We start from the raw sequence: 12737 nt of genomic DNA, 5'->3' as shown, positions 1-12737 counted from the left end.
TGGCTATAAGTGACTTAGAGAAAGGGAAAACTAAAGGGTGGGGAAAGAATATAATTGCTGTTTGGTGAGAAGGAGTACTGTTTGGTTGGTTGCAAGAGCTAGAAGAGTTAATGGTTCAAGAGAACTGAGACAGAACTGAGCTGGCATGTAAACAGACCTTCTTCCTTCAAGCTTTTTTGGTGGTTTTCCTTCCTGGTACCCCAAAAGGATAGCATTACTATGAGCTGCTAGGTGGCAAAAGGACAATAATCTTCCATTCTCCAATTCAGATGCCAACTGTCTATGAACATGGTACCTGTTTATTGTGTGTTAATTTCTTTCTAATTATAATTGAATGAGTATTCCAAAAAAGGAATTCCCAGTCAACTAATAAGATGGCAAGATCCATCAAGGCGATTAGAGGTTCCACTGGCACTTATTGGTATCAGCAATAATAGCTGTACAAGTTGTTTAATCCAACCCAACAATGAACTGACTCTTCATCAGCCAAGATACTTCCTCCCTTGTTTAGGTAGGCTGAACCTGGTAGGGGCTTTAGAAGTAACTAGATTGTACAGTATCTAGAGCTCTGGGCCTGAAGTCAGGAAAAGCTGAGTTCAAATTCAGCTTCAGATACTTAGCACAGTGTCTGGTATATAGATATTATTGATTGATTGACTTAAACTTTGTTTACCACAGTTTCTTCAACTGTAAAATGGGGATAATTATGGTACTTCTCAAGGTTATTGTAAGGATTAAATGAGATAATATTTGTAAAACATTTATCACAGTGCAGGCACATAGAAGAGGGTAAATAAATGCTTATTTCCTTCATTCCTACTCTTAAAAAGGAGAGAAAAGATTTATTTACAGGACCAAGAGTCCTAAGAGACCCATCAGCCCAACTTGCATGTGCCTACTAATGACCTTTATGACCTGAAACCTACTTTCCTCCCGAACCATGTATTAAGAGGGGAGAGCGCACACTCCAAATTCGAGGGACATTTTATAGCTTTTTCCTATGCCTTTCCATAAATATCTTTTCTGTAAAAGTTAACATATTAATTGATCAATCCATTCTAGGAAGGTCTGTAGCATGGAGATTCATTTTTTCCTGACTTTAGGTGAATGAGTATTCCAAGAGGGGCTTGCCCTGGTCATAGGTGGGAAAAGGAAATCCACCAAAATTATCAGAGGTTTCGCTGGCAACCAGGTCCAATAGAAGCTATAATCACATCTGGTGAGGGAGCCAACATATAATCAAGAGACCTGCTTGAGGGGCTGCTAGGTGGTACAGGGGTGGCTAGGTGGCACAGTGGATAGAGCACCAGCACTGGCCCTGCAGTCGGGGAGAAGTTGTAGTTTTCTCTTTGAGAATCTACCCTGCTAGTTCAACATGAGTTGGGAGGTGTTATATACCCTATCTCACTTCAAGGTCCAGCTCAAGTTTATCATCTACGTAAGGCCTTTCCTGATCTCCACAATGAAATTCAATTACTTTTTTCTTCTACAGAAGAGGTGAAAAACCTATTTTTGCCAAGGGCCATTTGAATATTTATAACATCAATCATAGTTTATACAAAATTATCAATGTAAAAATTAGCCTGCTATATTTGGTTAAACAATTAATTCACTTCCTACAAAGCTCCTAGATTTACTGAATTTCTAGAACCCTTCTACAGTTGTCATGACAGCACCAGACCAAACAATATCCTGGAGTTTATAAGACCTGCAGGCTGGATCTTCCCTACCCCTACTCTAGAGGAATACATCAAGTGTCAATTAATTAAAAGACTAGACAAGTTTAAGGTGAAAAAATTGCTGACATTCATACAGACTTAAAGGTTTACAAAGGAGATAGACAGCTGAACCTGGAGTCAAGAAGACTCATCTTCCTGATTTCAAGTCCAGACTCAGATATTTACTGACTCTAGACAAGTCACTGAATCCTGTTTACCTTAGTTTCCTCACCTGTGAAATGAACTGCAGAAGGAAATGGTTAATCACTCTAGCATCTTTGCCAAGAGGGACCCAAATATGGTCCTGAAAAGTTAGTCAAGACTGAAAATAAATTACAATATTATCTCCTTTTTATTTTCACAAAAACCCTGGAAGGTAGGTGATGTTATCCCAAATCTGTTTCAGGAAGGACAGAATTTAAATGAACTGGACAGGGACATACAGCATCTGAGTCAGAATTTGAACTGAGGTCTTCTCACTCCGACAAATTGCTTTCTCTACTGTACCACCACACTGATTCAGTAAATTCCTTTTTGAAAGAGAGTTTTAAGTTTCCAGTATTTTTAAGGTCTTGACTTCTTTTTTTTTTTAATTTTTCAAGGCAATGGGGTTAAGTGGCTTACCCAAGGCCACAGAGCTAGGTAATTATTAAGTGTGTGAGGTCAGATTTGAACCCAGGTACTCCTAACTCCAAGGCTGGTGCTCTATTCACTGTGCCACTTAGCCACCCCCTGTGCCACCTAGCCACCCTGGGTCTCGACTTCTTAAGCGAAGAACATCCATAGAACATCCCCCTTTATTCAATAAAATGCAATTTAAAAATAATCATTTTTCTCAACCCTCCCTTAGGTGCTGTCCCTGGATAACAACATAAACCCCTGAGTTTGGTACTATAAAAAAAATCAAACCACAAACAGAATGCTTGTCCTACTGTGTGTGGAATTTACTTTGTATATGCCTTATTTTTTACATTTGTATATATGGTGTATCTTGTAGAATGTAAACTCCATGAGGTCAGAGACTGTTATTCTTTTTAATCTTTGTATTTTCATTGCCTACTATAGTTCCTAGCCCAGAATAAGTATGCTGTTGATAAAGGATTCTTGAATTTAATTAAGAACATGAATTGTGCTAAGTATTCTCTGTACAGTGAGGTTTCAAGCTCCTTTTCTGGAGTTAATCTTTTTTAATGTTGATTTTTATTTCATCACATTCATCTATCAATAAGTTCCTCCCCTTCCTCAGTTTAATAGACATCCCTTTTAAAAAGATTCTAAAAGAAAAGGGAGAAAAAGCAGTTTGTCCAAATCTAGCACTGTAGATTATGTCCGACAGTATATGCACTATTCCACACTCATAGTCTATAACTTCTGCAAAGAAGAACAGGAGGCACATTTTTTTCAATTTTTCTCCAATTTTTATCATTATAACTATTCAAATTTGAGTTTGGGGATTTCTTATTTCCATTTGTATTATTGTAGATATTGAGTATATTGTTTTATTCATTCTTATTTCCTTTGCATCAGTTCATCTGAGTCTTTTCATATGTCTGAATTCTACATATTCATAATTTTTAACAGAGCAGTAATATTCCATTTCATTTCCACACCACAATTTTTAACATTCCAATCAACCACTGTTTGATTTTTTTAAAGCAAATTTTAAGCAAAATTTGTGTTGGTGATTTTATTTTCTTTAGAGGAAAAACAATAAAATGAAGCAGAATTAGTACAGTGAGGTGTTCTGGATGTAGAAAAACAGCCAGAACAAAAAAAGTGAAGACGGTGAGATCAAGTAAGCATACAAACTGATTTGCTTTCCTGAGAAGACAGCTGGAAAGTAATGACAAGTAAGATCATGACAGATAGTTGGTGGAAGCACATTAATGATCTGGAAGAGGAATTGAGATTTGATAGAATATACATGAACAATTTCTTGTGTAGGAGAAAGATGTTATTAACATAGAACTTCCTTGGATGGGTCTGTGATTTCATCCATACAGGCATTCCTTCTCCTGTTCTGGATTGTATTCAATCCTTCTCATACTATGTAACTCTTGATCATGTCCTTTCCATGGGTAGGAAAATCTACCCATTAGAGATCTTTCTTTACTTCTTTTAATATATTATATATAATAGTTCCTTGAGTTTAATCTCTCTTATCAGTTACCTTGTTTTATGATCATATATATCCTTGGTAAAAGTCTTTTGTGCTACTTTCTACATAAGATATTGGATGTAGAACATGCTAGTCACATTGGGTAATATGTAGCTTGTTTATAGAGATGACCAGGTGGTACAATGTATAGATCACTGTACCTAGAGAAAGGAAGACTCAACAAGTTCTGTGTTTTTGGGAAAGTCCCTTAACATTTGTCTATCTCAGTTGTTTTCATCTCTAAAATGGGGGCTATAATAGGATCTACCTTTCAGGGTTGTTGTGAGAATACAGCAAAATAATAATTGTAAAAGTGCCAAATAAATGGGAGCTATTATTTTTCCAACTATGCATTTCTACACTGAACTTTTTTCACTGATATTGTAGTATTATCTAATTTGCAGGCATTTGGAGAATACTGATTCTTAAAGAATGTGGGGGGTGTGTGTGTGTGTGTGTGTGTGTGTGTGTGTGTGTGTGTGTGTCCATGCATGTAGGCCAAAGAAGAACTTTGAAATCACTGAAAGATCATTGAAAGCACTGAAAAATTTCCTGCATAGAAACTGAGTATATTCCCTCTCTCTTATTCAGTTGTAGGTCCTGGTTCATTGTCTATTTAAATATTTTGTCCAAGATTTACATAGTGATAAAAACTATTTGGACTACAAGCCACAGTTTTCTTTAGGCAATACTGAATCTTAATACATTTGGTTTTTTCCATATAGACTGCTAGGACAACGTGAATCTTACTGAGTATATTCTTTAAAATTTTGAGGAATAGTATAATTAGTATATTGAAATTCTCAAATAGAAGCATCTGGAAAACCTTATCAAATATAAAAATTCCCTTTCCATTTGTATTTTTATTCAGTATGTCCCATATGACACTATTGATCAACCTTGACAAGCTTGACAAATGTGCCCCTATTTTTTCCTTACTTGACTTTGATACTTGGAGGATCATTAATCAGCTAATCATCAAGTATTTATTAAGTGTAAAGCAAGTCTTGGTCACTGTGCCAACACAGTGCTTGTATTCCCAGGAATACAAAGACAGAAATAGAACTCTCAAGGAACTCACATTCTATCAAGAAAGGAAATATGTACATATATAAATACTTACAAAATGTATACAAAATATATTAGAAATTGAACTAAAATCCTCTTAAATTATATTTTTCCTCAGTCAGAAAAAAAAATCTGCCTTCCTTTCTTCCCAATATAACCTTCAGCACATTGAGAAAGAAGAAAAATAAACAAAATACCTGTTGCAAGCCATATATAGTCAAACAAAAGCAATTTCTTCATTGGCCATGCCCAAAACAATTTATATCTCATTCTGGGCTCTGTCAAGAGAAGGGTATCATGTTTTATCATGAAATCCTCTGAAATCCTAATTAGTCACTAAGCTGATCAAAGTTTCTAAGTCTTTCAAAGTTGTTTACCATATTGTTGTGACTGGTTCTTTTCACTTTACTCTGCATCAGTTCATACCAGTCTTTCCAAGTTTCTCTGAAAACATCTTCTTTATCATAGCACATAGTATTCCAGCATATTTTATACCATAACTTTTTCAGTCATTTCCCAGGTAATAGACATCCCTTCAGTTTCCCAGTCTTTGTCACCACTATAAATCTTTTTTTTGCACATCCTTAGAGTTTATTTTGTCTAAAATTAATTCTTCCCTTAAGCTATCCTACCACTAATTCTCCATTCTCCTTCCCTGTTGAGTGAAATGTGTTTCTGTATCCAACACTGTGAATTTGTATTCTTCACTCCTATGACCAGTTCAAATGACAGTGATTTTGAAGTGTCAGTTGATCCTCCCACCCCTTCCTCCTTATTTGTAGAGATGTCTGCTTTCCCATTCTTATGTGAGGTAATTTTCCTTAACCTTCTATCTCTATTCTTATTTTTCCTTTCAATTCTTCTTTTAATTTCATCAAGACCAAAATCACTTGGAGGCCTTCTGTCTAATTAGATTTCTTCTATAATCCCTCTTAAGATAGGGTTCAATTAAAAACTGTTTTTTATATGTAATGAGGAAAATTAAAATAATAAATAAGTAAAATCTAAAATTTTTTAAAAATAGAAAATAACATAAAAAATAGGGCTCAAATGGGAAAATGTATCATCCTGATATTTGGATGTAAGCCATTTATCCTTTTTAAATAGTATATTTTTTTTACATTTTTTTTCATGTTTCTTGTACTTCAGAGTTTCTCCATACCTCTGATCTTTTTCATCAGGGATGTTTAGAATTCTCTATTTTCTTAAAAATCCTCATTTTTCCACTGTAAAATTATAATCAATTTTGCTGTTATTCTTGACTGCAAACCTAGAGATTGGTACTTGCCTTCTAGAATGACACATTTCAAACTCTCCACTATTTTATAGTGATATATAATTCTATCTAGCTCCTTAGTACTTTAATTTTTTTCCTCTGGCTGCTTGCAATTTTTTTTCTTTCTCCTGGAAGCTTTATATTTGGGCTATAAACGTTCTGGAAGGTAACAAGTAGGTTCTTTCTATTTCTACTTTGTCCTACAGTTGATCTGGACAGTTTTAAGATTTTTTTGAAATATGATGTCTAGGCTTTTTTTGGGGGGGGTGCCTTGGCATTCAGATAGCCCAATGGTGCTCAAATTATTTGCCTCAATTTGTTGTCCAAGCCAATTGTTTTGCTTTGAAATACTTTATTTTTCTTTCTTTCTTTTCTTTTTTTTAGTCTTTTGACTTTGTTTTAATATTTCTTGTTGCCACTGGAGTCATTGGTTTCTGTTTGGTCCATTAAATTTTCAGTCAGTTTGTTGCTTGGGCAAGGTTTTGTGTTTCTTGAGCCAATCTATTAATTTCCTTTCCAATTCTTTCTAGCATAGCTCTCATTTCTTGTTCAAATTTTTTTCTAGCAGTCTTATTTAGAAAAACATTTTAAACTTTCATTTAAACTCTCAATTAGACATCTCTTCCAGGAATTCCAAGCTGTGTTTTTCTTTGAGGTTTTGCTTAAAGATGTTTTGGAGTCATTCTCTTTTGTGTTGCTATCATGAACATTTTTTTTGTAATGAGATTCTTTTTTGTTTATTCATTCTTCCAGACTACTTCCTGACTTCAGACTTGATACCAGGGATATCCTCTAAGCAGTTCTGGAGAAAAGATCCGGGCTGGTTCTGCCACTGCTTTCTTGAGTCATTGAGTGTTGTATTGTTTCAGGGAGGACCTCTTTCAATGTTCCCCAAATGGTCTGATCCATGGCAAACCTTGATTACTGCACCCCTGATATGGAAATTGCTGATATAAGTTTACATTTAAATAACCATAAACTTTTGCTAGACATAGTCTCTGGGAAGTGTTTGCTAGACACTCATCTGGGAAGCTCTGCTGGTTCAGTCATAGACTATGGATTCCCTTTCAGCTCTAAATTTCTGCTCTGGTTCTTCCTCTGCAGACTTCAGAGTAAGCTAGAAGCTAGGATTAAGACTCTTCTCTACTACTAGGATCTACCACTGCTAGTCATTTCTATACTTGCTTTTTACTTGTTTCATAACCTAGGACCAGTGACTACTCCTTACTCAAGAACATCATCTCTGGATTCTGTCCCTTCCTTTCCTCAGTCAGTTCTGTGACTTAAACTGGGTAGTGGGGAAAGAGTTGCCAGTTGACATCTAGTATTTCACAAGACTTACTCCTGACTGACCCCTTCCTGAATATCCAAGGATCTCCCTCTCTTTTTCTTCATCCTGACCTGGGCTAGAAAAATGACTGACTGACTTTGACTTGGATTTTTCCATCATGATTTATTTTGCTGCATTTTTTACATCTGTTTGGAGGAGTTTGGGGAGGGTATCTGATGTACTTTTTCTTGTTACCTGACCTTATTGGCTCTCCCTCCAAACTGAACTAAGTTTTAAGCCTACTCCCCCAGAAGCAAGGTGATATAGGGGAGATTATTCCTTTGAGCTATTGAGGTATAGGAAACATTCATATGTTTGTTCTTGCTATACTTTTGTAGTAAATATTTCTTTTTACAAACTGATTGAAGTTTAGTGACTAATAGAAATGGGTGCCAATTACTGATCCCTAACAATGGCAGGAATACTTATCTGAGTGCTCCAGTTCATTGTGGAAGAGAAAGGCACTTTAACCCTGAATATCAACTCCTGGAACTCTGAAGAGAAGTTATAGCAACCTGGGTATGGAAGAGTGAGCCAAAATATAACTCTTACAATGATATTTAAGTTTAGCTCTAAAAAACCTAGGGATTCTAAGAGATGAAGATGAAAAGGCAATACATTGTAATAGGGGTTTGGCACATGCTTAAATCACCTAAGATGGTATGATCCACATGTAAGATTCTGGGGAGCCTTCTAAGAAATGGAGAATAGGTATGTGCACAGACATTCTACTTTGGTCTATCTACATTTGTCCATTGCTTATGGGAACTTCCTGAGCAAGCACTTATATTTAAGTCCTAGAATGGATTCAGTCAAAGGGTCTATTCAGTAAAGGGAAAAAGACCCCAGAGCTTACTCTAGACATCTTAGGTCATATGGCCCCAAGAAATAGGTCTGGGATTTTTGGCTAGGTATGGGTAATGGAGTCACTGACCCTGGAGGGTCAACCATGGGGAACTATGAACCCAAGTATCCAGGTTGGGTCTTGTAGGTAACCCCCTGATGAAACTGCCAGGAGCAAGGATCTGGGGATACCTGCCCAGGCAGTCCTTGGAGTTGAACTTACCAAGACTAATGCTATTTAATATATTATGCAAGTTGTGAACCAATCCCCTTTACATCTCCAGAGAATTGAGGTAGCATGGTGGGGAGGAGAGATTGGGTGTGTGTGTATGCATGCATATTTATATAGGGGGTGGGAAGGAAGGAATGGTATTATATGAGATATTGAGGAAAAATGTTTATTTGCTCTTGCTATAGCTTTTAGTCTTTTGTAAAAGCTAAATTGGTGTTAAATGATTGAATAGAACTGAAGTGCTAGTCATTGGATCCCTCAAAATAGAGGAACATAATCAGTGGCAAGAAAAATAGCTGAGGAAAGAGATTCTCCATTTCCTTCAAGGTTCCAAAGAACCCTTCAGGTGGAATAAAATCTAACAATTCATGAATGTGATGGCCTCTTATTGTGCTATAAGAAATTTTGAAAGAGGTGCTTCAGAAAAATCTGAGAAGACTTATAGGAACTGATACAAAAAAAAGTGAATAGAACCAGGAGAACAATTTACACAATCACAGCAAAATTATAATCAATTGTGAAAGCTACTGATCAGCACAATGACCCATTACAACTCCAAATATTTCCATCACAATTCCATAATGAAAAATGGTATCTGTCTCCAGCTAGAGAATTGATAAACTTTGCTGCAGAAAGAAGCTTCCCCACCCCCCTTTCCTTCCCTTTTTTGGGGGTCATGGCTAATGCATAAATTTGTGGTGCATCACTTCATATTTGTAATAGGATTTGTATTCCTTGCCTTCTTAACAGAGAGGGGAGAGTTGTGAGTAGGGAGAAAATTCAGAACTGAAAATTAAAAAAAAAAAAATGTTACAAGCCTAGAACCAAAGTCAATCCATGTTAAGCATTTCAAGCATAAGTGATAATCGGTCCTGTGTTTAGCAACTGGATATGATATTGAAGTGCTCTTGCCCCTGGCAAGATTCCTTGAGGTTTACAGGCTCCAATCACTCTGGCTCTCCTAGATTGACCAATGATAGATCTCAGACTAAGCCCACTTACTCCCTTTTTTGGGCCCTGATTGATTCAGAGTGAATGTAAATAACAATTGTTTCTATTTTGGTAAGAAACCCTGAGGGTCTTCCCCTCCCAGATTGATTTTTTTCTAAAGTGGTCCTTCTAGACCTCATCTCTCTCTTACCCAATTTTAAAGACTGAATGGGTGTTGCCTCAGTAATACCTTGGAAAAGACCTAGTCTTTATAAGGTCAAGGTCTGGTACTGTATCCAGGGTCATCTCTAGCTATCCTGATCCATATCTAACCACTGGACTCAGATAGCTCCAATGGAGAAAGTTAGATTGGTGACTTTGCAAAGTAATTCCTTACTCAAATCCAGTTCACTTGTTTCTCATGGCATCACATCTCTGATATCATTGCCTTCTTCTAGAAGGAAGGACAAACATCAATTGGAAATGGAACATTGTATAGGAAGAATAATAATTGGAGATAGCCTTGGATACAGTGGGAGACTTTGATCTTATTAAAAATTAGGTTTTTTCCACTGTTTTACAGAGGCAACACCCATTCAGTCATTAAAATTGGATAAGAGAGAGATGAAAAGGAGCCAAGAATTATCATTTTAGTATGTGCATGAAGATGGAGAATGTATTGGAAGTATATATGCCTGTAGAAAAATTACATATTATATATATAAAATCACCATATGTACATATATGTATATGAAATTAATCTGACGGCTTCAGAGGATAAAAACCAAAAGGGAACAATTAGCCCCTTGGGTGAACCTCCACTTTTGAAATGTAGGTGGTACTTCTTAAGTTCAACCATACCTTTTCTCCCTCCTTGGTCAGTTCCCATTCTCAAATCGTTGCCGTCTACTCTGACCCTCCAGAGTCTTTCACTGTCCATGAGTGAGGGGAGGGGAAGAGTAACTGAGGTCTTGTGACTCCGTAGTCTAGCCTTATCCCAGTCAATAAAATGATACTCTGATCCTTTTAACATAGAGGAAAAGAAGGAATGCTCTCGAACCAATTTAGTTCTACTTTGGGGAGAGTTTATTTTAAAATTGTTAATAAATCAAATTAATAGGTTTTTCTTTCTCAGTTTGGAATAGCCCCTAGACAGGAGGTCTGGCTCTTTTTAAATCAGGGCTTAAACCCTGGTTCTTTATATATTATTTTATAACAAGACCTGAATATAATTTCTTCCTACTGCAACCTCACTGTTTGCAAATAAAAATAATGATCATTATCAGGTAGATTGATTTTATTTATCTAGCCAGCAAAAGAAATTTAAACTACTTAAATAGGAAATAGAAAAGTAACTTTACAAAAAAATAAAACAGCTTTCACCCTCTTTGGACAGGGAATAGGGTTAAATAAGGGGAAACCCTATAATTCAGTCTTGTTCCTATTGTACCAAATGGAAAGTCAACAACCATCATCCCCATTCTGGCCATTGAAGATGGAGACACCAATGTAGTGGTTGTTGAGCCAGGAAAAATAATGCTCTCCTTCTCTAGGTAATAGCAGCAATGGTTGAAATGTGTTTTCTACTCTCAAACCCATAGAAAGAAGAAAAAATAATGGAAGTGATTGGAGACCTATGCAGACTGTTCTCATTGATGTAGGTAACTTACCTTTGTGGCTGAAGCACCAGTCCTGAGAGACCAAGGTGAGGAGGGAGTTCATTCCAGATATGGGGATAAATTATAAAAATTCATTGTGTCTTGAGGAAAAAAAATGCTTATTAATTGAAAAAGAAAAAAAAAGACCAATAATGATTCCAAATAACCCAACACTGACGAATATCACTACTTCTCATCAGAGGGTTGATGGACTCAAGATGCAGAATGAGAGATAGGGTTTTGGACATGACCAATGTGGGAATTTGTTTTATTTGTCTAAGGATTTTGTTTTTCTTTCTTTTGGAGACAGGGAGGTTCAGGAGATAGGGAAAGACAAAAATTGCTAGTTAATTCAGATACACTAAGGCCAGGGATGGCGTGTCAGATTTTGGGGGAAAACTCAAAGTTGAATTATGCTGGAAAATAGTCCATAACATGAAATAAAACTAGTTTGGTAGTTTGGAGTCAAATTCTGGAAAGCCTTAAATGTAATCTATATTTTTATCCTAGAGACAGTGAGTCACTGAAGACTTTTCAGCATGAAGGTGACATGATAAGACTTGTTCCCTAAGAAGATAATTTTGACATCAGTATGAAGGATAGATTAGAAAGAAGAGAGACTGAAGGCATGGAGACCAATTAAGAGGCTATCTGTATGGGGAAGAGGAGGAAGCAGCACAGTCCAGACCACCCCCCACCCCCTTCCCCAGTTACTACAATAAAGATCTAAGAGTGACTATTGACATAATAATTGGGAAATTGCAGACCAGGGAGCTTTGGAGGGAATTTACAGGTAAGAAGAAGGATAAGACCTTGTTTTAGAAAGGCCAGTTATCATGAAGTCAGTAGATCTAACCTGAGGCTGTGTACTACTCAAGGATCAGGAACAAAAGTTTGCAAGAGTTTTATGACATTTACTTCAAAGGGTTTTTTGCATAGTCTGAAGCCATAATAGTTACATGACTAGGGCAAAAAATTCAGACAAAGGGGGAATCTATAGTTATTTGAGTCTGGACCTACAGACTCTTCTAGCCTAGAAGCAATTGATAGGGGTGGAGATCAGCAGCAATCCACTGACATTCCAACAAATATGTTGCCCACTTTCAAATTTGAGTCCAGATTGAGTGACCTGGTCACCCTTAGGTCATCCTTAAAGGTCACTGAAATCTGGCAGGTACCCAACTTGAGCTAGCTCTGAATTCCTTGAAGAGCAAAGTATTCACAATCCAGAGGATGCAAGAATAGGATCCTAGACAATACAGAACGGTACCAAAGGAAGCCATCACATTCCCTTCAAAAGTGAGCAGAACCTGGCCCTAATACCAAAACTCCAATTCACAAAGTAAGATCAGAAAAATGAGTAAATTCTTAAATAATCCTCACAATAAAGAACCAAAGATTCTCATCATGTTATAGCCAACATCCCTCCCCGTAAGTAAAGTGTTAACTTGTCCCAAAAACAAGCTCAGAAAAAATAATCGAAATCAAACTACATGCCAACTCTCAAAGAAGATGCTATTAAAG

At 36.6% G+C, this 12737-nt stretch overlaps 1 long non-coding RNA gene across 1 annotated transcript; it reads left to right on the top strand.

Annotated features, from left to right (window-relative positions):
- Positions 1-1700: 1700 nt before the first annotated feature.
- On the top strand, positions 1701-11987 carry LOC141520857 (uncharacterized). The gene is made up of 3 exons (XR_012477778.1): positions 1701-1788; positions 11157-11260; positions 11724-11987. It is a non-coding gene; the product is annotated as an uncharacterized LOC141520857 (long non-coding RNA).
- The last annotated feature ends 750 nt before the right edge of the window (positions 11988-12737 follow it).

The sequence above is a fragment of the Macrotis lagotis genome, chromosome 1 (assembly GCF_037893015.1).
Source record: "Macrotis lagotis isolate mMagLag1 chromosome 1, bilby.v1.9.chrom.fasta, whole genome shotgun sequence".
NCBI lineage: Eukaryota > Metazoa > Chordata > Mammalia > Peramelemorphia > Peramelidae > Macrotis > Macrotis lagotis.
The sequence above is the reverse complement of the archived record's forward strand: the minus strand, read 5'-3'. Positions and strand labels throughout refer to the sequence as shown.